General features: G+C 42.7%; 1 protein-coding gene across 1 annotated transcript in view; it reads left to right on the top strand.

The window, feature by feature from the left end:
- LOC125717169 (protein NYNRIN-like) overlaps positions 1–24,227 on the top strand; it is a 143,398-nt gene that overhangs the window by 9,009 nt on the left and 110,162 nt on the right. The window lies entirely within an intron of this gene.

Here is a 24,227-nt window from a genome sequence, read left to right as displayed (position 1 = left end):
TGTAAAATTATAAATATATATATATATCCATCCATCCATCCATTTTCCAAACTGCTTATCCTACTGGGGCGCTGGGGTTCCTGAGCCTATCCCAGTTCCCAATGGGCACGAGGCAGGGAACAACCTAGGATGGGGGGCCAGCCCATCGCAGGTCACACTCACATACCATTCACTCTCACATGCACACCTATGGGCAATTTAGTAACTCCAATTAGCCTCAGCATGTTTTTGATTGTGGGGGTACACCGGAGTACCCGGAGGAAACCCCACGAGGACACGGGGAGAACATGCAAACTCCACACACATGTAATCCAGGCAGAGACTCGAACCTGGGTCCCAGAGGTGTGAGGCAACAGTGTTAACCACTGCACCACCATATATATATGTAAATATATATATATATTATGGACAAAATATAATCGTGATTTAATGTATCCCTTCTGCTCTTAAAAAAGCGCAATATGTCTGAATGACGAATATGTCTATTACGTTTTAATAATCTTGTTAATATTTGTTTACCTTTTTTTCTGTAATCACTCTATGTTAAAGCAATTTTTAAATCTAGCTGTGAAATTGATGATGCTGTTGTTATTCTGACTGTCTGAACATAAGTGAGGGGATGGATGCACTATTCTATGGAGGCCTCTGAAGAGAATAAATTATCCCAATATTATATTGAGAGAGATGATTAAATCAGAGCTAGATAAGATTTTAACAACTCTGAGCTATTAGTTAAGTTCTTCCCAAATGAGTTTGATGGGCCGAAAGGCCTCCTCTAATTTGTAAATTTCTTATGTTCTAAGACATACAGTACTGTGTGAAAGTCTTAGGCAGTCCAAAGAAATGTTTAAAGCTGTTTATCTGGGTAGCAAGTGTACTTTGACTTAGAATAAATGACACAATTTAACATTAGAACATGTGCAAATTAAGAGTAACACAATAAAAACTAGTAATAACTTCTTCTGTTTTCTAAAGCGTTACTGATATCTAGTTGGATGGCTAGATGAACACCGCTTCAGTTCCCAAACTTCTCCCCAGGGGCACCTCAGCCGTTCCATGATTTTGTTAAATTTCACCAACAGCTCAATTAAATAATTAATTATACTGGTTTAAAAAGTCAGTGACAGATTGACTAGCTGTACTGTATGAGGTGTGCTAGTGGCCAAGTCAAAAAATACATGGCTGCACTGGATGGTCGTTACAAATACTAGGATGATTTTAGCAGAGGTTCTGAAATGGCTAAGCTGACACACTTTGACAGGCATAATGTAGCTGAAGTTCAGCCTGTAGCTGAAGACCCTGCCCCACTGCAGAAGTTCAAGGGAATTCTGCTTTTCCTTCTCCATCACTTCCTGGATGGCCTCTTTCGAAGACCTCTTCATGCACACCCTAGCCAGATGCACTGAGAGGCTTGGCTGTGTCTTCTTGCACACGGGGCAGAGCAGGAAATGCCTGCTCGAAGCACTGGGGATAAAATAAAATTAAAAAAAGTCATAAATAAAGATTAGATTTGATTCATTACTTTTAGTTGAATAAAGAAACAGTCCAGTCATCATCAACACTGTTCGTTTCACAGTGGTTTGGATAAATAACATTTGCATATCCTGATGGCTCCTAGACTGAGTAAAGTACATAATCACAGCTATTGAAACATGTTGACTAATTACTTACATTTATATTAAAATAAAATTTAATTAATTAAATTAAACTTAAGTTGCTTCAAAATATTGTTTTAGTTTTGTAATGGATGCAATTTAAGTTTTAACAATAGCAGTCAGTGGTCAGAGACTTTTGCACAGTGTCAGTAAAGTAGAACAAGTTTATCCACAATTTCTACAGATTCTAATGAAATGAACAGTCCATTATTGGGATGGCTGAGGTCCTTCACGATCTTCTTGGCCTTGGTCCAGCACCGCCTGCTGTAGATTGAGTGCAGGTCAGGGAGCTCGGTGCAGATGGTGCGCTCAGCTGATCGCACAACCCTCTGTAGAGCTCGTCTGTCCTGCATGGTGCTGTTCCCGAACCAGGTTTCCTCCCAGAGTACGTGCAGATCAGTTGCATTGGGGAGTCCATACTGTGATGCTGAGTGAGTGTAGTAGGAGTTTGAGAGATGAAACTCCTGATGATTTACTCCCTCGGCTAACTAACCAGAACAGGATCATACCAATACCAAAATTATAAGTTTATAAATGTTTTTCACTACCCTGATTCATTCAGTTATTTCTGTTTGTTAATTCCACCCCCCAAGCAAATACATAAACAAACAAACAAACAAATATTGAGGGGGGATGTGTCAGAGGTGATAGAATCAGTGGATGAATCTAAAAAAAAAAGTCATGATTTTTTTCTCTCCAAAACATAATGCACAAAAGTTAGGTAAGACATTGACATGTTATGACAGTAGCATGATGCAGAGGAACAAACAGAAGGAAATATCAAACTAAACCTGAGTCAATTAGGACTAATTACACTAAATTAAGTGGAACACACAAAATACCTAAAACCACTTAATAAACAAACAACAAATATTGCATTAGATAAACTATACTGATGCCTGAGAGAAGTTGTTGTGCAAGCTGCAGCAAGTACGTAAGGCACAGGTGCAGAGACACTACATATAGTGCAAACTAATTTAAAAGTATACAGTACACACAATGATTCCTGAAAAATCAAAATACCGTGGAATACTAATGAAATACTTATCAGGATGATGATGATGATGATGATGATGATGATAGAAATAATAAAGAATTAGTTTAAGGTATTATGCAATTGACATGTACAATTAAAAAAGAAATTGCACCAGACATTTCCTGTGGCAAAGAAGGGTTGCTTTGTGGCATGTCGCCGACAGGATGTCATGGGCAGGAGGGTAGGCAGGCAGGGCAGCACAGGCAGAAGGGCTGGCGGGCAGCCAGAACTGTTTTGCCACTGCAGTTTGTTTTACAGTTTCATCTGCATTTGTTTCCCCAAGGTATAACAGCAGCTAATTTATGAACATGCTGCTTTTCAGAAAAGAAGTTTAATTTCCAGGAGCATGACCAGTGCACACATTTAGTGTTGACGGTTCTTTGTAAAATGGATGTCCTGTACTTTTATTGATCTGTCCGTCCGTCCATCCATCCATCCATCCATCCATTTTCTAACTACTTCTGATGAAGTTCCGGGTTATGAGGTATCCTGAAGCCCAGGCAATATGGGACACACACACACACACATAGGGTATACCTATCTTTATGGGGCGAGCTCATTTACATCTATGGGATAAATGCTAACACTAACTATGACAAGCTTAACCCCCACCCTGCCATAACCATAAGTAACCAAGCAAAATACAAGAGATTTTGCATTTCTAGTTTTTCCATAGCAGTCACAGATTTTTATAAAATAGAGTTTTCCCTTATGGGGACCAGGAAACCAGTCCCCATAAGGGAAAAAAACGGCTATTTATCACGTTATGGGGACATTGTGTCCCCATAAGGACAGGTATACCCGCTCGCACACACACACACACACACACACACATACACACACACACACACATGCACACAGATGGATAGATAAACACAGTTACTGTGGATGTCGATCCTGTATTAATAAGACAGAACTGTCATACTTAATAGGATCATATCCCTAGTTCTACATATGCATAATTATATTTAATACAAATGACACTTTAATGTTAATTTCTACAGCTGAACAGAAGACGCTTCAGAGAGTGGTGAGGATGACAGAGAAAATAATTCTCCAGGCTCTCTCCCATCGGTTCAAGAACTTCACTACTCACGTTGCCACAATAGATCCATTAAGATCGTAAAAGATCCCACGCACCCATAAGCTGTTTGAACTTCTGCCCTCTGGTAAACGTTACCGCAGTATGCATTGCAGAACAACCAGATTTAATAACAGCTTCTACCCCCAAGCCATCAGAATACTAAACGCTAATGAACATAAGTTTATGTGAAGCCCTTCTCTCTCTTACTCTCTGTGCGCTTCATTACCACAACTGGTATTAAGTTTACTTTTTATTTATGTAGTGCAATAATATAATCAGGAATTGTGCGTGAGTGTGCCCTGCGATGGGCTGGCCCCCCATTCTGGGTTGTTCCGTGCCCCGTGCCCAGTGCTTCCGGGATAGGCTCCGGACCCCCCGCGACCCAGTAGGATAAGCGGTTTGGAAAATGGATGGTGGGATGGATGTATACGTAACTAACAAGGGGACTTTGCGGGTGGTTCAAGAGTATGCCCTAGGTGATACTGCTTCACTGCGTTCAGTTGGCGCTATCTGCAGACATCGTAACACTGTATGGCTCTTGTTCCGAAAAAACATTATCAAAAGAAGGAAAAAAATAATATTTAAAGAAGACAAAAAAAACATCCAAGGGAAAAAAATTAACAAAAAAATTATATCCGAAGAAGAAGGAAAAACATGCAAAGGAAAAAAAAAACAAACTTTGTCCAAACAAACTTGACACTGTTGATTTAAGGACTTCAAGACACTGTAAACACAGCGGGCAGATACCTGTCCACAGTGCATTTCTGCTGATATCTTTCAGGTAAGAGCAGTGCTGATAAATGTCATCAATGAGGTAACCTTTCAAATATGGCAGTTTAAAAAATCTCCTGATATATCATGAACATTGGCTTATCAATAGTCTAAATTGAAATAATTTCTGACATAGGTTTGTTTGATGTTTAATTTTGAGTATTCCATTGGGCTGTGCAAATTAAGTATTTAATTTATAGGCACTGACAAATACTGATTTAACAAATATGTAACCTTTCTACAAAATGAACACTTGTTTGCTAGTTTGAAAATAACAGAATAAACACTGAATATTTTGTAGTTTAATTTAAAGGCACCAACATTTAAACACGGTGAAATCTTTCTTATCCAGAGTTACAATAAAAGCAAATCTGCTGAGACTGCGACTCTGTTCTCAAAACTGTAAGTTCATCAGAGGTGGAGACTTCCAGTCCACAGGGTACAAATCCAGACCAAGATTTTGTTTCAACCAACCAGTAGTATAAGAAGTCACATTCACAGAGCACTCAACTGGTTGGTTAAAACAAAATCTTGGTCTGGATTTGTACTCTCTGGACCTAAAATCTCCAGCTTTGAAGTTCATATGCAAAATAAGCCCACTATTTTACTAAAGCGTCAGGAAAGTCTGTTCAATATAGAACTGTGTTCAAAACCAAATACACAAAAAGACATTTTGCAAGCAAATCCAAACACAAGTGGACACATACACCGGTTCACACTACGCCATTCCACACTAATGAATTTACAGCACCACTGGGTAGGAATAAGGCTTGATGTGATACACCACCTATAACATTATATATCACAGACCTGCTCAAAGAGAAGAGGCGGAAAGCATCAAGGGAAAACTTTCAGAGTGAAGGAACCAAACTGGGCAGGGAATATTGCCCCTCCCCCTGCTTCCCGTGGGCCATAGATATGGGGGCTGAACTCATATACCTGATGTCAGTGTCATGCTGAGAAAAGTTCTGTTGGGCTAAAGAGACGGGAATATGGAGGCTCATGGACTCAGTTCTTAATTAGATTGGCCCACTGGAGCGTCCCGAGGTCCCACGTGACACAGGGTATTTATGTCCCGGCCTCACCTTCTTGCGTGACGCAAGAAATAAAAATAGAATAGAAATAGAAATAAAACTTTATGTAGGTAAACTCAAAACGCCTTCACTAGTCACACTGGCTGACTATCTCAAACGATTATAAAGCAGCATTTTGAAAACTGCTTTTTTTAAATAACAGGTACAACACTTACCTTGGCTTCTGGCCAAATGCCTTTCACAGCTTGGCACTCTTTTTCCCTTTGGATGTTTTTCCTTCTTCTTCGGATATTGTTTTTTTTTGTTAAGTTTTTTCCATTTGGATGATTTTTTTGTCTTCTTTAAATATTCTTTTTTCCTTCTTTTGATAATGTTTTTTCGGAACAAGAGCCAGACAGTGTTACGATGTCTGCAGATAGTGCCAAACAGATAAGGTGCAAAGACAGACGCAAAAATAAAACGAAGCAATTAGAGCCAACCAGTTGCTCAGATGCTGCTGTAGTGATTGAAGAACTTTTGTCGGAAGTTGACATAATGTCTTTTAACATTTGCTTTCATAGCGCTGTTCTACATTAAACATTTTGAAACGAAGCAGCCGAACTCGTGCCAGCGGTACGAAACGCGTCGAAGTTTCCCGACTCGACGCTGGAAAAGGCAGGGGCCGGACCGAGTGTAGGGGGCGTGGCCAGAGACAGCCTGCTGACTGTTCCAAATCATGGGTGCATGTTACAAGTCCGGAACATATTTTAACTTAGTACTAACTTAGCATCATATTTGATCTGATTCGACTGAATATCCCAGGTTTCCATCTCTCATGCATCTGGTGTGACGTGTTTTCAGACTCTCAGGCTGGCGCAAAGAAATCTTACGGGAATTGAACGTCTCAATCCGGTCAGCTGACCAAAGTTGGTAACCTTGGTATTGTGTGTAGGAGATTCGGTATAACTATAATTTCGTTCTCCATTTACATGCCCGTAGTGTCTTTAAGTGTTATGTAGTTTTGCCTGAAACGCAGAAATAAAACAAAGCCAGATAGTTGCTCAAATTCTGTTGTAGCGATTGAAGAACTTTTGTCGGAAGCCGGATTCGAACCCACGCCTTACTTCGGAGAACAGAATACACCTTACTTTGAACGGCCATTTAAGCTGCGTCGAAGGTTGAGACCGCTCGGCCATGGGGCAGTTTCCAGTTGAACCCTAAGGAGTAGGTTAAGTCCAGCCTTGGCTTCCAAGCTGACGTTTTTCTACATATGTGCTCGTGTATCATGGACAGTAAGAGGGGGCAGGCAAGGAGAGAATTTCTCTCTCTTTGGGGATCAATAGAGTGTTGTTATTATAACGTCTAAAACGTATGATGGTCTGTCGATAAATCAATAACAATATCAATGAAGTCAATGTTTATCTAAAGAAATCAGAATTCAGGAAAAGCCAGGGGCCGGACCGAGTGTAGGGGGCGTGGCCAGAGACAGCCTGCTGACTGTTCCAAATCATGGGTGCATGTTACAAGTCCGGAACATATTTTAACTTAGTACTAACTTAGCATCATATTTGATCTGATTCGACTGAATATCCCAGGTTTCCATCTCTCATGCATCTGGTGTGACGTGTTTTCAGACTCTCAGGCTGGCGCAAAGAAATCTTACGGGAATTGAACGTCTCACTCCGGTCAGCTGACCAAAGTTGGTAACCTTGGTATTGTGTGTAGGAGATTCGGTATAACTATAATTTCGTTCTCCATTTACATGCCCGTAGTGTCTTTAAGTGTTATGTAGTTTTGCCTGAAACGCAGAAATAAAACAAAGCCAGATAGTTGCTCAAATTCTGTTGTAGCGATTGAAGAACTTTTGTCGGAAGCCGGATTCGAACCCACGCCTTACTTCGGAGAACAGAATACACCTTACTTTGAACGGCCATTTAATCTGCGTCGAAGGTTGAGACCGCTCGGCCATGGGGCAGTTTCCAGTTGAACCCTAAGGAGTAGGTTAAGTCCAGCCTTGGCTTCCAAGCTGACGTTTTTCTACATATGTGCTCGTGTATCATGGACAGTAAGAGGGGGCAGGCAAGGAGAGAATTTCTCTCTCTTTGGGGATCAATAGAGTGTTGTTATTATAACGTCTAAAACGTATGATGGTCTGTCGATAAATCAATAACAATATCAATGAAGTCAATGTTTATCTAAAGAAATCAGAATTCAGGAAAAGCCAGGGGCCGGACCGAGTGTAGGGGGCGTGGCCAGAGACAGCCTGCTGACTGTTCCAAATCATGGGTGCATGTTACAAGTCCGGAACATATTTTAACTTAGTACTAACTTAGCATCATATTTGATCTGATTCGACTGAATATCCCAGGTTTCCATCTCTCATGCATCTGGTGTGACGTGTTTTCAGACTCTAAGGCTGGCGCAAAGAAATCTTACGGGAATTGAACGTCTCACTCCGGTCAGCTGACCAAAGTTGGTAACCTTGGTATTGTGTGTAGGAGATTCGGTATAACTATAATTTCGTTCTCCATTTACATGCCCGTAGTGTCTTTAAGTGTTATGTAGTTTTGCCTGAAACGCAAAAATAAAAGAAAGCAATTAAAGCCAAGCAGTTGCTCAAATTCTGCTGTAGCGATTGAAGAACTTTTGTCGGAAGCTGGATTCGAACCCACGCCTTACTTCGGAGAACAGAATACACCTTACTTTGAACGGCCATTTAAGCTGCGTCGAAGGTTGAGACCGCTCGGCCATGGGGCAGTTTCCAGTTGAACCCTAAGGAGTAGGTTAAGTCCAGCCTTGGCTTCCAAGCTGACGTTTTTCTACATATGTGCTCGTGTATCATGGACAGTAAGAGGGGGCAGGCAAGGAGAGAATTTCTCTCTCTTTGGGGATCAATAGAGTGTTGCTATTATAACGTCTAAAACGTATGATGGTCTGTCGATAAATCAATAACAATATCAATGAAGTCAATGTTTATCTAAAGAAATCAGAATTCAGGAAAAGCCAGGGGCCGGACCGAGTGTAGGGGGCGTGGCCAGAGACAGCCTGCTGACTGTTCCAAATCATGGGTGCATGTTACAAGTCCGGAACATATTTTAACTTAGTACTAACTTAGCATCATATTTGATCTGATTCGACTGAATATCCCAGGTTTCCATCTCTCATGCATCTGGTGTGACGTGTTTTCAGACTCTCAGGCTGGCGCAAAGAAATCTTACGGGAATTGAACGTCTCACTCCGGTCAGCTGACCAAAGTTGGTAACCTTGGTATTGTGTGTAGGAGATTCGGTATAACTATAATTTCGTTCTCCATTTACATGCCCGTAGTGTCTTTAAGTGTTATGTAGTTTTGCCTGAAACGCAAAAATAAAACAAAGCAATTAAAGCCAAGCAGTTGCTCAAATTCTGCTGTAGCGATTGAAGAACTTTTGTCGGAAGCTGGATTCGAACCCACGCCTTACTTCGGAGAACAGAATACACCTTACTTTGAACGGCCATTTAAGCTGCGTCGAAGGTTGAGACCGCTCGGCCATGGGGCAGTTTCCAGTTGAACCCTAAGGAGTAGGTTAAGTCCAGCCTTGGCTTCCAAGCTGACGTTTTTCTACATATGTGCTCGTGTATCATGGACAGTAAGAGGGGGCAGGCAAGGAGAGAATTTCTCTCTCTTTGGGGATCAATAGAGTGTTGCTATTATAACGTCTAAAACGTATGATGGTCTGTCGATAAATCAATAACAATATCAATGAAGTCAATGTTTATCTAAAGAAATCAGAATTCAGGAAAAGCCAGGGGCCGGACCGAGTGTAGGGGGCGTGGCCAGAGACAGCCTGCTGACTGTTCCAAATCATGGGTGCATGTTACAAGTCCGGAACATATTTTAACTTAGTACTAACTTAGCATCATATTTGATCTGATTCGACTGAATATCCCAGGTTTCCATCTCTCATGCATCTGGTGTGACGTGTTTTCAGACTCTCAGGCTGGCGCAAAGAAATCTTACGGGAATTGAACGTCTCACTCCGGTCAGCTGACCAAAGTTGGTAACCTTGGTATTGTGTGTAGGAGATTCGGTATAACTATAATTTCGTTCTCCATTTACATGCCCGTAGTGTCTTTAAGTGTTATGTAGTTTTGCCTGAAACGCAAAAATAAAAGAAAGCAATTAAAGCCAAGCAGTTGCTCAAATTCTGCTGTAGCGATTGAAGAACTTTTGTCGGAAGCTGGATTCGAACCCACGCCTTACTTCGGAGAACAGAATACACCTTACTTTGAACGGCCATTTAAGCTGCGTCGAAGGTTGAGACCGCTCGGCCATGGGGCAGTTTCCAGTTGAACCCTAAGGAGTAGGTTAAGTCCAGCCTTGGCTTCCAAGCTGACGTTTTTCTACATATGTGCTCGTGTATCATGGACAGTAAGAGGGGGCAGGCAAGGAGAGAATTTCTCTCTCTTTGGGGATCAATAGAGTGTTGCTATTATAACGTCTAAAACGTATGATGGTCTGTCGATAAATCAATAACAATATCAATGAAGTCAATGTTTATCTAAAGAAATCAGAATTCAGGAAAAGCCAGGGGCCGGACCGAGTGTAGGGGGCGTGGCCAGAGACAGCCTGCTGACTGTTCCAAATCATGGGTGCATGTTACAAGTCCGGAACATATTTTAACTTAGTACTAACTTAGCATCATATTTGATCTGATTCGACTGAATATCCCAGGTTTCCATCTCTCATGCATCTGGTGTGACGTGTTTTCAGACTCTCAGGCTGGCGCAAAGAAATCTTACGGGAATTGAACGTCTCACTCCGGTCAGCTGACCAAAGTTGGTAACCTTGGTATTGTGTGTAGGAGATTCGGTATAACTATAATTTCGTTCTCCATTTACATGCCCGTAGTGTCTTTAAGTGTTATGTAGTTTTGCCTGAAACGCAAAAATAAAAGAAAGCAATTAAAGCCAAGCAGTTGCTCAAATTCTGCTGTAGCGATTGAAGAACTTTTGTCGGAAGCTGGATTCGAACCCACGCCTTACTTCGGAGAACAGAATACACCTTACTTTGAACGGCCATTTAAGCTGCGTCGAAGGTTGAGACCGCTCGGCCATGGGGCAGTTTCCAGTTGAACCCTAAGGAGTAGGTTAAGTCCAGCCTTGGCTTCCAAGCTGACGTTTTTCTACATATGTGCTCGTGTATCATGGACAGTAAGAGGGGGCAGGCAAGGAGAGAATTTCTCTCTCTTTGGGGATCAATAGAGTGTTGCTATTATAACGTCTAAAACGTATGATGGTCTGTCGATAAATCAATAACAATATCAATGAAGTCAATGTTTATCTAAAGAAATCAGAATTCAGGAAAAGCCAGGGGCCGGACCGAGTGTAGGGGGCGTGGCCAGAGACAGCCTGCTGACTGTTCCAAATCATGGGTGCATGTTACAAGTCCGGAACATATTTTAACTTAGTACTAACTTAGCATCATATTTGATCTGATTCGACTGAATATCCCAGGTTTCCATCTCTCATGCATCTGGTGTGACGTGTTTTCAGACTCTCAGGCTGGCGCAAAGAAATCTTACGGGAATTGAACGTCTCACTCCGGTCAGCTGACCAAAGTTGGTAACCTTGGTATTGTGTGTAGGAGATTCGGTATAACTATAATTTCGTTCTCCATTTACATGCCCGTAGTGTCTTTAAGTGTTATGTAGTTTTGCCTGAAACGCAAAAATAAAACAAAGCAATTAAAGCCAAGCAGTTGCTCAAATTCTGCTGTAGCGATTGAAGAACTTTTGTCGGAAGCTGGATTCGAACCCACGCCTTACTTCGGAGAACAGAATACACCTTACTTTGAACGGCCATTTAAGCTGCGTCGAAGGTTGAGACCGCTCGGCCATGGGGCAGTTTCCAGTTGAACCCTAAGGAGTAGGTTAAGTCCAGCCTTGGCTTCCAAGCTGACGTTTTTCTACATATGTGCTCGTGTATCATGGACAGTAAGAGGGGGCAGGCAAGGAGAGAATTTCTCTCTCTTTGGGGATCAATAGAGTGTTGCTATTATAACGTCTAAAACGTATGATGGTCTGTCGATAAATCAATAACAATATCAATGAAGTCAATGTTTATCTAAAGAAATCAGAATTCAGGAAAAGCCAGGGGCCGGACCGAGTGTAGGGGGCGTGGCCAGAGACAGCCTGCTGACTGTTCCAAATCATGGGTGCATGTTACAAGTCCGGAACATGTTTTAACTTAGTACTAACTTAGCATCATATTTGATCTGATTCGACTGAATATCCCAGGTTTCCATCTTTCATGCATCTGGTGTGACGTGTTTTCAGACTCTCAGGCTGGCGCAAAGAAATCTTACGGGAATTGAACGTCTCACTCCGGTCAGCTGACCAAAGTTGGTAACCTTGGTATTGTGTGTAGGAGATTCGGTATAACTATAATTTCGTTCTCCATTTACATGCCCGTAGTGTCTTTAAGTGTTATGTAGTTTTGCCTGAAACGCAAAAATAAAACAAAGCAATTAAAGCCAAGCAGTTGCTCAAATTCTGCTGTTGCGATTGAAGAACTTTTGTCGAAAGCTGGATTCGAACCCACGCCTTACTTCGGAGAACAGAATACACCTTACTTTGAACGGCCATTTAAGCTGCGTCGAAGGTTGAGACCGCTCGGCCATGGGGCAGTTTCCAGTTGAACCCTAAGGAGTAGGTTAAGTCCAGCCTTGGCTTCCAAGCTGACGTTTTTCTACATATGTGCTCGTGTATCATGGACAGTAAGAGGGGGCAGGCAAGGAGAGAATTTCTCTCTCTTTGGGGATCAATAGAGTGTTGCTATTATAACGTCTAAAACGTATGATGGTCTGTCGATAAATCAATAACAATATCAATGAAGTCAATGTTTATCTAAAGAAATCAGAATTCAGGAAAAGCCAGGGGCCGGACCGAGTGTAGGGGGCGTGGCCAGAGACAGCCTGCTGACTGTTCCAAATCATGGGTGCATGTTACAAGTCCGGAACATATTTTAACTTAGTACTAACTTAGCATCATATTTGATCTGATTCGACTGAATATCCCAGGTTTCCATCTCTCATGCATCTGGTGTGACGTGTTTTCAGACTCTCAGGCTGGCGCAAAGAAATCTTACGGGAATTGAACGTCTCACTCCGGTCAGCTGACCAAAGTTGGTAACCTTGGTATTGTGTGTAGGAGATTCGGTATAACTATAATTTCGTTCTCCATTTACATGCCCGTAGTGTCTTTAAGTGTTATGTAGTTTTGCCTGAAACGCAGAAATAAAACAAAGCAATTAAAGCCAGATAGTGGCTCAAATTCTGCTGTAGCGATTGAAGAACTTTTGTCGGAAGCCGGATTCGAACCCACGCCTTACTTCGGAGAACAGAATACACCTTACTTTGAACGGCCATTTAAGCTGCGTCGAAGGTTGAGACCGCTCGGCCATGGGGCAGTTTCCAGTTGAACCCTAAGGAGTAGGTTAAGTCCAGCCTTGGCTTCCAAGCTGACGTTTTTCTACATATGTGCTCGTGTATCATGGACAGTAAGAGGGGGCAGGCAAGGAGAGAATTTCTCTCTCTTTGGGGATCAATAGAGTGTTGCTATTATAACGTCTAAAACGTATGATGGTCTGTCGATAAATCAATAACAATATCAATGAAGTCAATGTTTATCTAAAGAAATCAGAATTCAGGAAAAGCCAGGGGCCGGACCGAGTGTAGGGGGCGTGGCCAGAGACAGCCTGCTGACTGTTCCAAATCATGGGTGCATGTTACAAGTCCGGAACATATTTTAACTTAGTACTAACTTAGCATCATATTTGATCTGATTCGACTGAATATCCCAGGTTTCCATCTCTCATGCATCTGGTGTGACGTGTTTTCAGACTCTCAGGCTGGCGCAAAGAAATCTTACAGGAATTGAACGTCTCACTCCGGTCAGCTGACCAAAGTTGGTAACCTTGGTATTGTGTGTAGGAGATTCGGTATAACTATAATTTCGTTATCCATTTACATGCCCGTAGTGTCTTTAAGTGTTATGTAGTTTTGCCTGAAACGCAAAAATAAAAGAAAGCAATTAAAGCCAAGCAGTTGCTCAAATTCTGCTGTAGCGATTGAAGAACTTTTGTCGGAAGCTGGATTCGAACCCACGCCTTACTTCGGAGAACAGAATACACCTTACTTTGAACGGCCATTTAAGCTGCGTCGAAGGTTGAGACCGCTCGGCCATGGGGCAGTTTCCAGTTGAACCCTAAGGAGTAGGTTAAGTCCAGCCTTGGCTTCCAAGCTGACGTTTTTCTACATATGTGCTCGTGTATCATGGACAGTAAGAGGGGGCAGGCAAGGAGAGAATTTCTCTCTCTTTGGGGATCAATAGAGTGTTGCTATTATAACGTCTAAAACGTATGATGGTCTGTCGATAAATCAATAACAATATCAATGAAGTCAATGTTTATCTAAAGAAATCAGTATTCAGGAAAAGCCAGGGGCCGGACCGAGTGTAGGGGGCGTGGCCAGAGACAGCCTGCTGACTGTTCCAAATCATGGGTGCATGTTACAAGTCCGGAACATATTTTAACTTAGTACTAACTTAGCATCATATTTGATCTGATTCGACTGAATATCCCAGGTTTCCATCTCTCATGCATCTGGTGTGACGTGTTTTCAGACTCTCAGGCTGGCGCAAAGAAATCTTACGGGAATTGAACGTCTCACTCCGGTCAGCTGACCAAAGTTGGTAACCTTGGTATTGTGTGTAGGAGATTCGGTATAACTATAATTTCGTTCTCCATTTACATGCCCGTAGTGTCTTTAAGTGTTATGTAGTTTTGCCTGAAACGCAAAAATAAAAGAAAGCAATTAAAGCCAAGCAGTTGCTCAAATTCTGCTGTAGCGATTGAAGAACTTTTGTCGGAAGCTGGATTCGAACCCACGCCTTACTTCGGAGAACAGAATACACCTTACTTTGAACGGCCATTTAAGCTGCGTCGAAGGTTGAGACCGCTCGGCCATGGGGCAGTTTCCAGTTGAACCCTAAGGAGTAGGTTAAGTCCAGCCTTGGCTTCCAAGCTGACGTTTTTCTACATATGTGCTCGTGTATCATGGACAGTAAGAGGGGGCAGGCAAGGAGAGAATTTCTCTCTCTTTGGGGATCAATAGAGTGTTGCTATTATAACGTCTAAAACGTATGATGGTCTGTCGATAAATCAATAACAATATCAATGAAGTCAATGTTTATCTAAAGAAATCAGAATTCAGGAAAAGCCAGGGGCCGGACCGAGTGTAGGGGGCGTGGCCAGAGACAGCCTGCTGACTGTTCCAAATCATGGGTGCATGTTACAAGTCCGGAACATATTTTAACTTAGTACTAACTTAGCATCATATTTGATCTGATTCGACTGAATATCCCAGGTTTCCATCTCTCATGCATCTGGTGTGACGTGTTTTCAGACTCTCAGGCTGGCGCAAAGAAATCTTACGGGAATTGAACGTCTCACTCCGGTCAGCTGACCAAAGTTGGTAACCTTGGTATTGTGTGTAGGAGATTCGGTATAACTATAATTTCGTTCTCCATTTACATGCCCGTAGTGTCTTTAAGTGTTATGTAGTTTTGCCTGAAACGCAAAAATAAAACAAAGCAATTAAAGCCAAGCAGTTGCTCAAATTCTGCTGTAGCGATTGAAGAACTTTTGTCGGAAGCTGGATTCGAACCCACGCCTTACTTCGGAGAACAGAATACACCTTACTTTGAACGGCCATTTAAGCTGCGTCGAAGGTTGAGACCGCTCGGCCATGGGGCAGTTTCCAGTTGAACCCTAAGGAGTAGGTTAAGTCCAGCCTTGGCTTCCAAGCTGACGTTTTTCTACATATGTGCTCGTGTATCATGGACAGTAAGAGGGGGCAGGCAAGGAGAGAATTTCTCTCTCTTTGGGGATCAATAGAGTGTTGCTATTATAACGTCTAAAACGTATGATGGTCTGTCGATAAATCAATAACAATATCAATGAAGTCAATGTTTATCTAAAGAAATCAGAATTCAGGAAAAGCCAGGGGCCGGACCGAGTGTAGGGGGCGTGGCCAGAGACAGCCTGCTGACTGTTCCAAATCATGGGTGCATGTTACAAGTCCGGAACATGTTTTAACTTAGTACTAACTTAGCATCATATTTGATCTGATTCGACTGAATATCCCAGGTTTCCATCTTTCATGCATCTGGTGTGACGTGTTTTCAGACTCTCAGGCTGGCGCAAAGAAATCTTACGGGAATTGAACGTCTCACTCCGGTCAGCTGACCAAAGTTGGTAACCTTGGTATTGTGTGTAGGAGATTCGGTATAACTATAATTTCGTTCTCCATTTACATGCCCGTAGTGTCTTTAAGTGTTATGTAGTTTTGCCTGAAACGCAAAAATAAAACAAAGCAATTAAAGCCAAGCAGTTGCTCAAATTCTGCTGTTGCGATTGAAGAACTTTTGTCGAAAGCTGGATTCGAACCCACGCCTTACTTCGGAGAACAGAATACACCTTACTTTGAACGGCCATTTAAGCTGCGTCGAAGGTTGAGACCGCTCGGCCATGGGGCAGTTTCCAGTTGAACCCTAAGGAGTAGGTTAAGTCCAGCCTTGGCTTCCAAGCTGACGTTTTTCTACATATGTGCTCGTGTATCATGGACAGTAAGAGGGGGCAGGCAAGGAGAGAATTTCTCTCTCTTTGGGGATCAATAGAGTGTTGCTATTATAACGTCTAAAACGTATGATGGTCTGTCGATAAATCAATAACAATATCAATGAAGTCAATGTTTATCTAAAGAAATCAGAATTCAGGAAAAGCCAGGGGCCGGACCGAGTGTAGGGGGCGTGGCCAGAGACAGCCTGCTGACTGTTCCAAATCATGGGTGCATGTTACAAGTCCGGAACATATTTTAACTTAGTACTAACTTAGCATCATATTTGATCTGATTCGACTGAATATCCCAGGTTTCCATCTCTCATGCATCTGGTGTGACGTGTTTTCAGACTCTCAGGCTGGCGCAAAGAAATCTTACGGGAATTGAACGTCTCACTCCGGTCAGCTGACCAAAGTTGGTAACCTTGGTATTGTGTGTAGGAGATTCGGTATAACTATAATTTCGTTCTCCATTTACATGCCCGTAGTGTCTTTAAGTGTTATGTAGTTTTGCCTGAAACGCAGAAATAAAACAAAGCAATTAAAGCCAGATAGTGGCTCAAATTCTGCTGTAGCGATTGAAGAACTTTTGTCGGAAGCCGGATTCGAACCCACGCCTTACTTCGGAGAACAGAATACACCTTACTTTGAACGGCCATTTAAGCTGCGTCGAAGGTTGAGACCGCTCGGCCATGGGGCAGTTTCCAGTTGAACCCTAAGGAGTAGGTTAAGTCCAGCCTTGGCTTCCAAGCTGACGTTTTTCTACATATGTGCTCGTGTATCATGGACAGTAAGAGGGGGCAGGCAAGGAGAGAATTTCTCTCTCTTTGGGGATCAATAGAGTGTTGCTATTATAACGTCTAAAACGTATGATGGTCTGTCGATAAATCAATAACAATATCAATGAAGTCAATGTTTATCTAAAGAAATCAGAATTCAGGAAAAGCCAGGGGCCGGACCGAGTGTAGGGGGCGTGGCCAGAGACAGCCTGCTGACTGTTCCAAATCATGGGTGCATGTTACAAGTCCGGAACATATTTTAACTTAGTACTAACTTAGCATCATATTTGATCTGATTCGACTGAATATCCCAGGTTTCCATCTCTCATGCATCTGGTGTGACGTGTTTTCAGACTCTCAGGCTGGCGCAAAGAAATCTTACGGGAATTGAACGTCTCACTCCGGTCAGCTGACCAAAGTTGGTAACCTTGGTATTGTGTGTAGGAGATTCGGTATAACTATAATTTCGTTCTCCATTTACATGCCCGTAGTGTCTTTAAGTGTTATGTAGTTTTGCCTGAAACGCAGAAATAAAACAAAGCAATTAAAGCCAGATAGTGGCTCAAATTCTGCTGTAGCGATTGAAGAACTTTTGTCGGAAGCCGGATTCGAACCCACGCCTTACTTCGGAGAACAGAATACACCTTACTTTGAACGGCCATTTAAGCTGCGTCGAAGGTTGAGACCGCTCGGCCATGGGGCAGTTTCCAGTTGAACCCTAAGGAGTAGGTTAAGTCCAGCCTTGGCTTCCAAGCTGACGTTTTTCTACATATGTGCTCGTGTATCATGGACAGTAAGAGGGGGCAGGCAAGGAGAGAATTTCTCTCTCTTTGGGGATCAATAGAGTGTTGCTATTATAACGTCTAAAACGTATGATGGTCTGTCGATAAATCAATAACAATATCAATGAAGTCAATGTTTATCTAAAGAAATCAGAATTCAGGAAAAGCCAGGGGCCGGACCGAGTGTAGGGGGCGTGGCCAGAGACAGCCTGCTGACTGTTCCAAATCATGGGTGCATGTTACAAGTCCGGAACATATTTTAACTTAGTACTAACTTAGCATCATATTTGATCTGATTCGACTGAATATCCCAGGTTTCCATCTCTCATGCATCTGGTGTGACGTGTTTTCAGACTCTCAGGCTGGCGCAAAGAAATCTTACGGGAATTGAACGTCTCACTCCGGTCAGCTGACCAAAGTTGGTAACCTTGGTATTGTGTGTAGGAGATTCGGTATAACTATAATTTCGTTCTCCATTTACATGCCCGTAGTGTCTTTAAGTGTTATGTAGTTTTGCCTGAAACGCAAAAATAAAAGAAAGCAATTAAAGCCAAGCAGTTGCTCAAATTCTGCTGTAGCGATTGAAGAACTTTTGTCGGAAGCTGGATTCGAACCCACGCCTTACTTCGGAGAACAGAATACACCTTACTTTGAACGGCCATTTAAGCTGCGTCGAAGGTTGAGACCGCTCGGCCATGGGGCAGTTTCCAGTTGAACCCTAAGGAGTAGGTTAAGTCCAGCCTTGGCTTCCAAGCTGACGTTTTTCTACATATGTGCTCGTGTATCATGGACAGTAAGAGGGGGCAGGCAAGGAGAGAATTTCTCTCTCTTTGGGGATCAATAGAGTGTTGCTATTATAACGTCTAAAACGTATGATGGTCTGTCGATAAATCAATAACAATATCAATGAAGTCAATGTTTATCTAAAGAAATCAGAATTCAGGAAAAGCCAGGGGCCGGACCGAGTGTAGGGGGCGTGGCCAGAGACAGCCTGCTGACTGTTCCAAATCATGGGTGCATGTTACAAGTCCGGAACATATTTTAACTTAGTACTAACTTAGCATCATATTTGATCTGATTCGACTGAATATCCCAGGTTTCCATCTCTCATGCATCTGGTGTGACGTGTTTTCAGACTCTCAGGCTGGCGCAAAGAAATCTTACGGGAATTGAACGTCTCACTCCGGTCAGCTGACCAAAGTTGGTAACCTTGGTATTGTGTGTAGGAGATTCGGTATAACTATAATTTCGTTCTCCATTTACATGCCCGTAGTGTCTTTAAGTGTTATGTAGTTTTGCCTGAAACGCAAAAATAAAAGAAAGCAATTAAAGCCAAGCAGTTGCTCAAATTCTGCTGTAGCGATTGAAGAACTTTTGTCGGAAGCTGGATTCGAACCCACGCCTTACTTCGGAGAACAGAATACACCTTACTTTGAACGGCCATTTAAGCTGCGTCGAAGGTTGAGACCGCTCGGCCATGGGGCAGTTTCCAGTTGAACCCTAAGGAGTAGGTTAAGTCCAGCCTTGGCTTCCAAGCTGACGTTTTTCTACATATGTGCTCGTGTATCATGGACAGTAAGAGGGGGCAGGCAAGGAGAGAATTTCTCTCTCTTTGGGGATCAATAGAGTGTTGCTATTATAACGTCTAAAACGTATGATGGTCTGTCGATAAATCAATAACAATATCAATGAAGTCAATGTTTATCTAAAGAAATCAGAATTCAGGAAAAGCCAGGGGCCGGACCGAGTGTAGGGGGCGTGGCCAGAGACAGCCTGCTGACTGTTCCAAATCATGGGTGCATGTTACAAGTCCGGAACATGTTTTAACTTAGTACTAACTTAGCATCATATTTGATCTGATTCGACTGAATATCCCAGGTTTCCATCTCTCATGCATCTGGTGTGACGTGTTTTCAGACTCTCAGGCTGGCGCAAAGAAATCTTACGGGAATTGAACGTCTCACTCCGGTCAGCTGACCAAAGTTGGTAACCTTGGTATTGTGTGTAGGAGATTCGGTATAACTATAATTTCGTTCTCCATTTACATGCCCGTAGTGTCTTTAAGTGTTATGTAGTTTTGCCTGAAACGCAAAAATAAAAGAAAGCAATTAAAGCCAAGCAGTTGCTCAAATTCTGCTGTAGCGATTGAAGAACTTTTGTCGGAAGCTGGATTCGAACCCACGCCTTACTTCGGAGAACAGAATACACCTTACTTTGAACGGCCATTTAAGCTGCGTCGAAGGTTGAGACCGCTCGGCCATGGGGCAGTTTCCAGTTGAACCCTAAGGAGTAGGTTAAGTCCAGCCTTGGCTTCCAAGCTGACGTTTTTCTACATATGTGCTCGTGTATCATGGACAGTAAGAGGGGGCAGGCAAGGAGAGAATTTCTCTCTCTTTGGGGATCAATAGAGTGTTGCTATTATAACGTCTAAAACGTATGATGGTCTGTCGATAAATCAATAACAATATCAATGAAGTCAATGTTTATCTAAAGAAATCAGAATTCAGGAAAAGCCAGGGGCCGGACCGAGTGTAGGGGGCGTGGCCAGAGACAGCCTGCTGACTGTTCCAAATCATGGGTGCATGTTACAAGTCCGGAACATATTTTAACTTAGTACTAACTTAGCATCATATTTGATCTGATTCGACTGAATATCCCAGGTTTCCATCTCTCATGCATCTGGTGTGACGTGTTTTCAGACTCTCAGGCTGGCGCAAAGAAATCTTACGGGAATTGAACGTCTCACTCCGGTCAGCTGACCAAAGTTGGTAACCTTGGTATTGTGTGTAGGAGATTCGGTATAACTATAATTTCGTTCTCCATTTACATGCCCGTAGTGTCTTTAAGTGTTATGTAGTTTTGCCTGAAACGCAAAAATAAAAGAAAGCAATTAAAGCCAAGCAGTTGCTCAAATTCTGCTGTAGCGATTGAAGAACTTTTGTCGGAAGCTGGATTCGAACCCACGCCTTACTTCGGAGAACAGAATACACCTTACTTTGAACGGCCATTTAAGCTGCGTCGAAGGTTGAGACCGCTCGGCCATGGGGCAGTTTCCAGTTGAACCCTAAGGAGTAGGTTAAGTCCAGCCTTGGCTTCCAAGCTGACGTTTTTCTACATATGTGCTCGTGTATCATGGACAGTAAGAGGGGGCAGGCAAGGAGAGAATTTCTCTCTCTTTGGGGATCAATAGAGTGTTGCTATTATAACGTCTAAAACGTATGATGGTCTGTCGATAAATCAATAACAATATCAATGAAGTCAATGTTTATCTAAAGAAATCAGAATTCAGGAAAAGCCAGGGGCCGGACCGAGTGTAGGGGGCGTGGCCAGAGACAGCCTGCTGACTGTTCCAAATCATGGGTGCATGTTACAAGTCCGGAACATGTTTTAACTTAGTACTAACTTAGCATCATATTTGATCTGATTCGACTGAATATCCCAGGTTTCCATCTCTCATGCATCTGGTGTGACGTGTTTTCAGACTCTCAGGCTGGCGCAAAGAAATCTTACGGGAATTGAACGTCTCACTCCGGTCAGCTGACCAAAGTTGGTAACCTTGGTATTGTGTGTAGGAGATTCGGTATAACTATAATTTCGTTCTCCATTTACATGCCCGTAGTGTCTTTAAGTGTTATGTAGTTTTGCCTGAAACGCAAAAATAAAAGAAAGCAATTAAAGCCAAGCAGTTGCTCAAATTCTGCTGTAGCGATTGAAGAACTTTTGTCGGAAGCTGGATTCGAACCCAGGCCTTACTTCGGAGAACAGAATACACCTTACTTTGAACGGCCATTTAAGCTGCGTCGAAGGTTGAGACCGCTCGGCCATGGGGCAGTTTCCAGTTGAACCCTAAGGAGTAGGTTAAGTCCAGCCTTGGCTTCCAAGCTGACGTTTTTCTACATATGTGCTCGTGTATCATGGACAGTAAGAGGGGGCAGGCAAGGAGAGAATTTCTCTCTCTTTGGGGATCAATAGAGTGTTGCTATTATAACGTCTAAAACGTATGATGGTCTGTCGATAAATCAATAACAATATCAATGAAGTCAATGTTTATCTAAAGAAATCAGAATTCAGGAAAAGCCAGGGGCCGGACCGAGTGTAGGGGGCGTGGCCAGAGACAGCCTGCTGACTGTTCCAAATCATGGGTGCATGTTACAAGTCCGGAACATATTTTAACTTAGTACTAACTTAGCATCATATTTGATCTGATTCGACTGAATATCCCAGGTTTCCATCTCTCATGCATCTGGTGTGACGTGTTTTCAGACTCTCAGGCTGGCGCAAAGAAATCTTACGGGAATTGAACGTCTCACTCCGGTCAGCTGACCAAAGTTGGTAACCTTGGTATTGTGTGTAGGAGATTCGGTATAACTATAATTTCGTTCTCCATTTACATGCCCGTAGTGTCTTTAAGTGTTATGTAGTTTTGCCTGAAACGCAAAAATAAAAGAAAGCAATTAAAGCCAAGCAGTTGCTCAAATTCTGCTGTAGCGATTGAAGAACTTTTGTCGGAAGCTGGATTCGAACCCACGCCTTACTTCGGAGAACAGAATGCACCTTACTTTGAACGGCCATTTAAGCTGCGTCGAAGGTTGAGACCGCTCGGCCATGGGGCAGTTTCCAGTTGAACCCTAAGGAGTAGGTTAAGTCCAGCCTTGGCTTCCAAGCTGACGTTTTTCTACATATGTGCTCGTGTATCATGGACAGTAAGAGGGGGCAGGCAAGGAGAGAATTTCTCTCTCTTTGGGGATCAATAGAGTGTTGCTATTATAACGTCTAAAACGTATGATGGTCTGTCGATAAATCAATAACAATATCAATGAAGTCAATGTTTATCTAAAGAAATCAGAATTCAGGAAAAGCCAGGGGCCGGACCGAGTGTAGGGGGCGTGGCCAGAGACAGCCTGCTGACTGTTCCAAATCATGGGTGCATGTTACAAGTCCGGAACATATTTTAACTTAGTACTAACTTAGCATCATATTTGATCTGATTCGACTGAATATCCCAGGTTTCCATCTCTCATGCATCTGGTGTGACGTGTTTTCAGACTCTCAGGCTGGCGCAAAGAAATCTTACGGGAATTGAACGTCTCACTCCGGTCAGCTGACCAAAGTTGGTAACCTTGGTATTGTGTGTAGGAGATTCGGTATAACTATAATTTCGTTCTCCATTTACATGCCCGTAGTGTCTTTAAGTGTTATGTAGTTTTGCCTGAAACGCAAAAATAAAAGAAAGCAATTAAAGCCAAGCAGTTGCTCAAATTCTGCTGTAGCGATTGAAGAACTTTTGTCGGAAGCTGGATTCGAACCCACGCCTTACTTCGGAGAACAGAATGCACCTTACTTTGAACGGCCATTTAAGCTGCGTCGAAGGTTGAGACCGCTCGGCCATGGGGCAGTTTCCAGTTGAACCCTAAGGAGTAGGTTAAGTCCAGCCTTGGCTTCCAAGCTGACGTTTTTCTACATATGTGCTCGTGTATCATGGACAGTAAGAGGGGGCAGGCAAGGAGAGAATTTCTCTCTCTTTGGGGATCAATAGAGTGTTGTTATTATAACGTCTAAAACGTATGATGGTCTGTCGATAAATCAATAACAATATCAATGAAGTCAATGTTTATCTAAAGAAATCAGAATTCAGGAAAAGCCAGGGGCCGGACCGAGTGTAGGGGGCGTGGCCAGAGACAGCCTGCTGACTGTTCCAAATCATGGGTGCATGTTACAAGTCCGAAACATATTTTAACTTAGTACTAACTTAGCATCATATTTGATCTGATTCGACTGAATATCCCAGGTTTCCATCTCTCATGCATCTGGTGTGACGTGTTTTCAGACTCTCAGGCTGGCGCAAAGAAATCTTACGGGAATTGAACGTCTCAATCCGGTCAGCTGACCAAAGTTGGTAACCTTGGTATTGTGTGTAGGAGATTCGCTATAACTATAATTTCGTTCTCCATTTACATGCCCGTAGTGTCTTTAAGTGTTATGTAGTTTTGCCTGAAACGCAGAAATAAAACAAAGCCAGATAGTTGCTCAAATTCTGTTGTAGCGATTGAAGAACTTTTGTCGGAAGCCGGATTCGAACCCACGCCTTACTTCGGAGAACAGAATACACCTTACTTTGAACGGCCATTTAAGCTCCGTCGAAGGTTGAGACCGCTCGGCCATGGGGCAGTTTCCAGTTGAACCCTAAGGAGTAGGTTAAGTCCAGCCTTGGCTTCCAAGCTGACGTTTTTCTACATATGTGCTCGTGTATCATGGACAGTAAGAGGGGGCAGGCAAGGAGAGAATTTCTCTCTCTTTGGGGATCAATAGAGTGTTGTTATTATAACGTCTAAAACGTATGATGGTCTGTCGATAAATCAATAACAATATCAATGAAGTCAATGTTTATCTAAAGAAATCAGAATTCAGGAAAAGCCAGGGGCCGGACCGAGTGTAGGGGGCGTGGCCA

This window comes from Brienomyrus brachyistius, chromosome 21 (assembly GCF_023856365.1).
Source record: "Brienomyrus brachyistius isolate T26 chromosome 21, BBRACH_0.4, whole genome shotgun sequence".
Taxonomy (NCBI): Eukaryota; Metazoa; Chordata; class Actinopteri; order Osteoglossiformes; family Mormyridae; genus Brienomyrus; species Brienomyrus brachyistius.
This window is presented reverse-complemented; position numbering and strand designations above follow the sequence as displayed.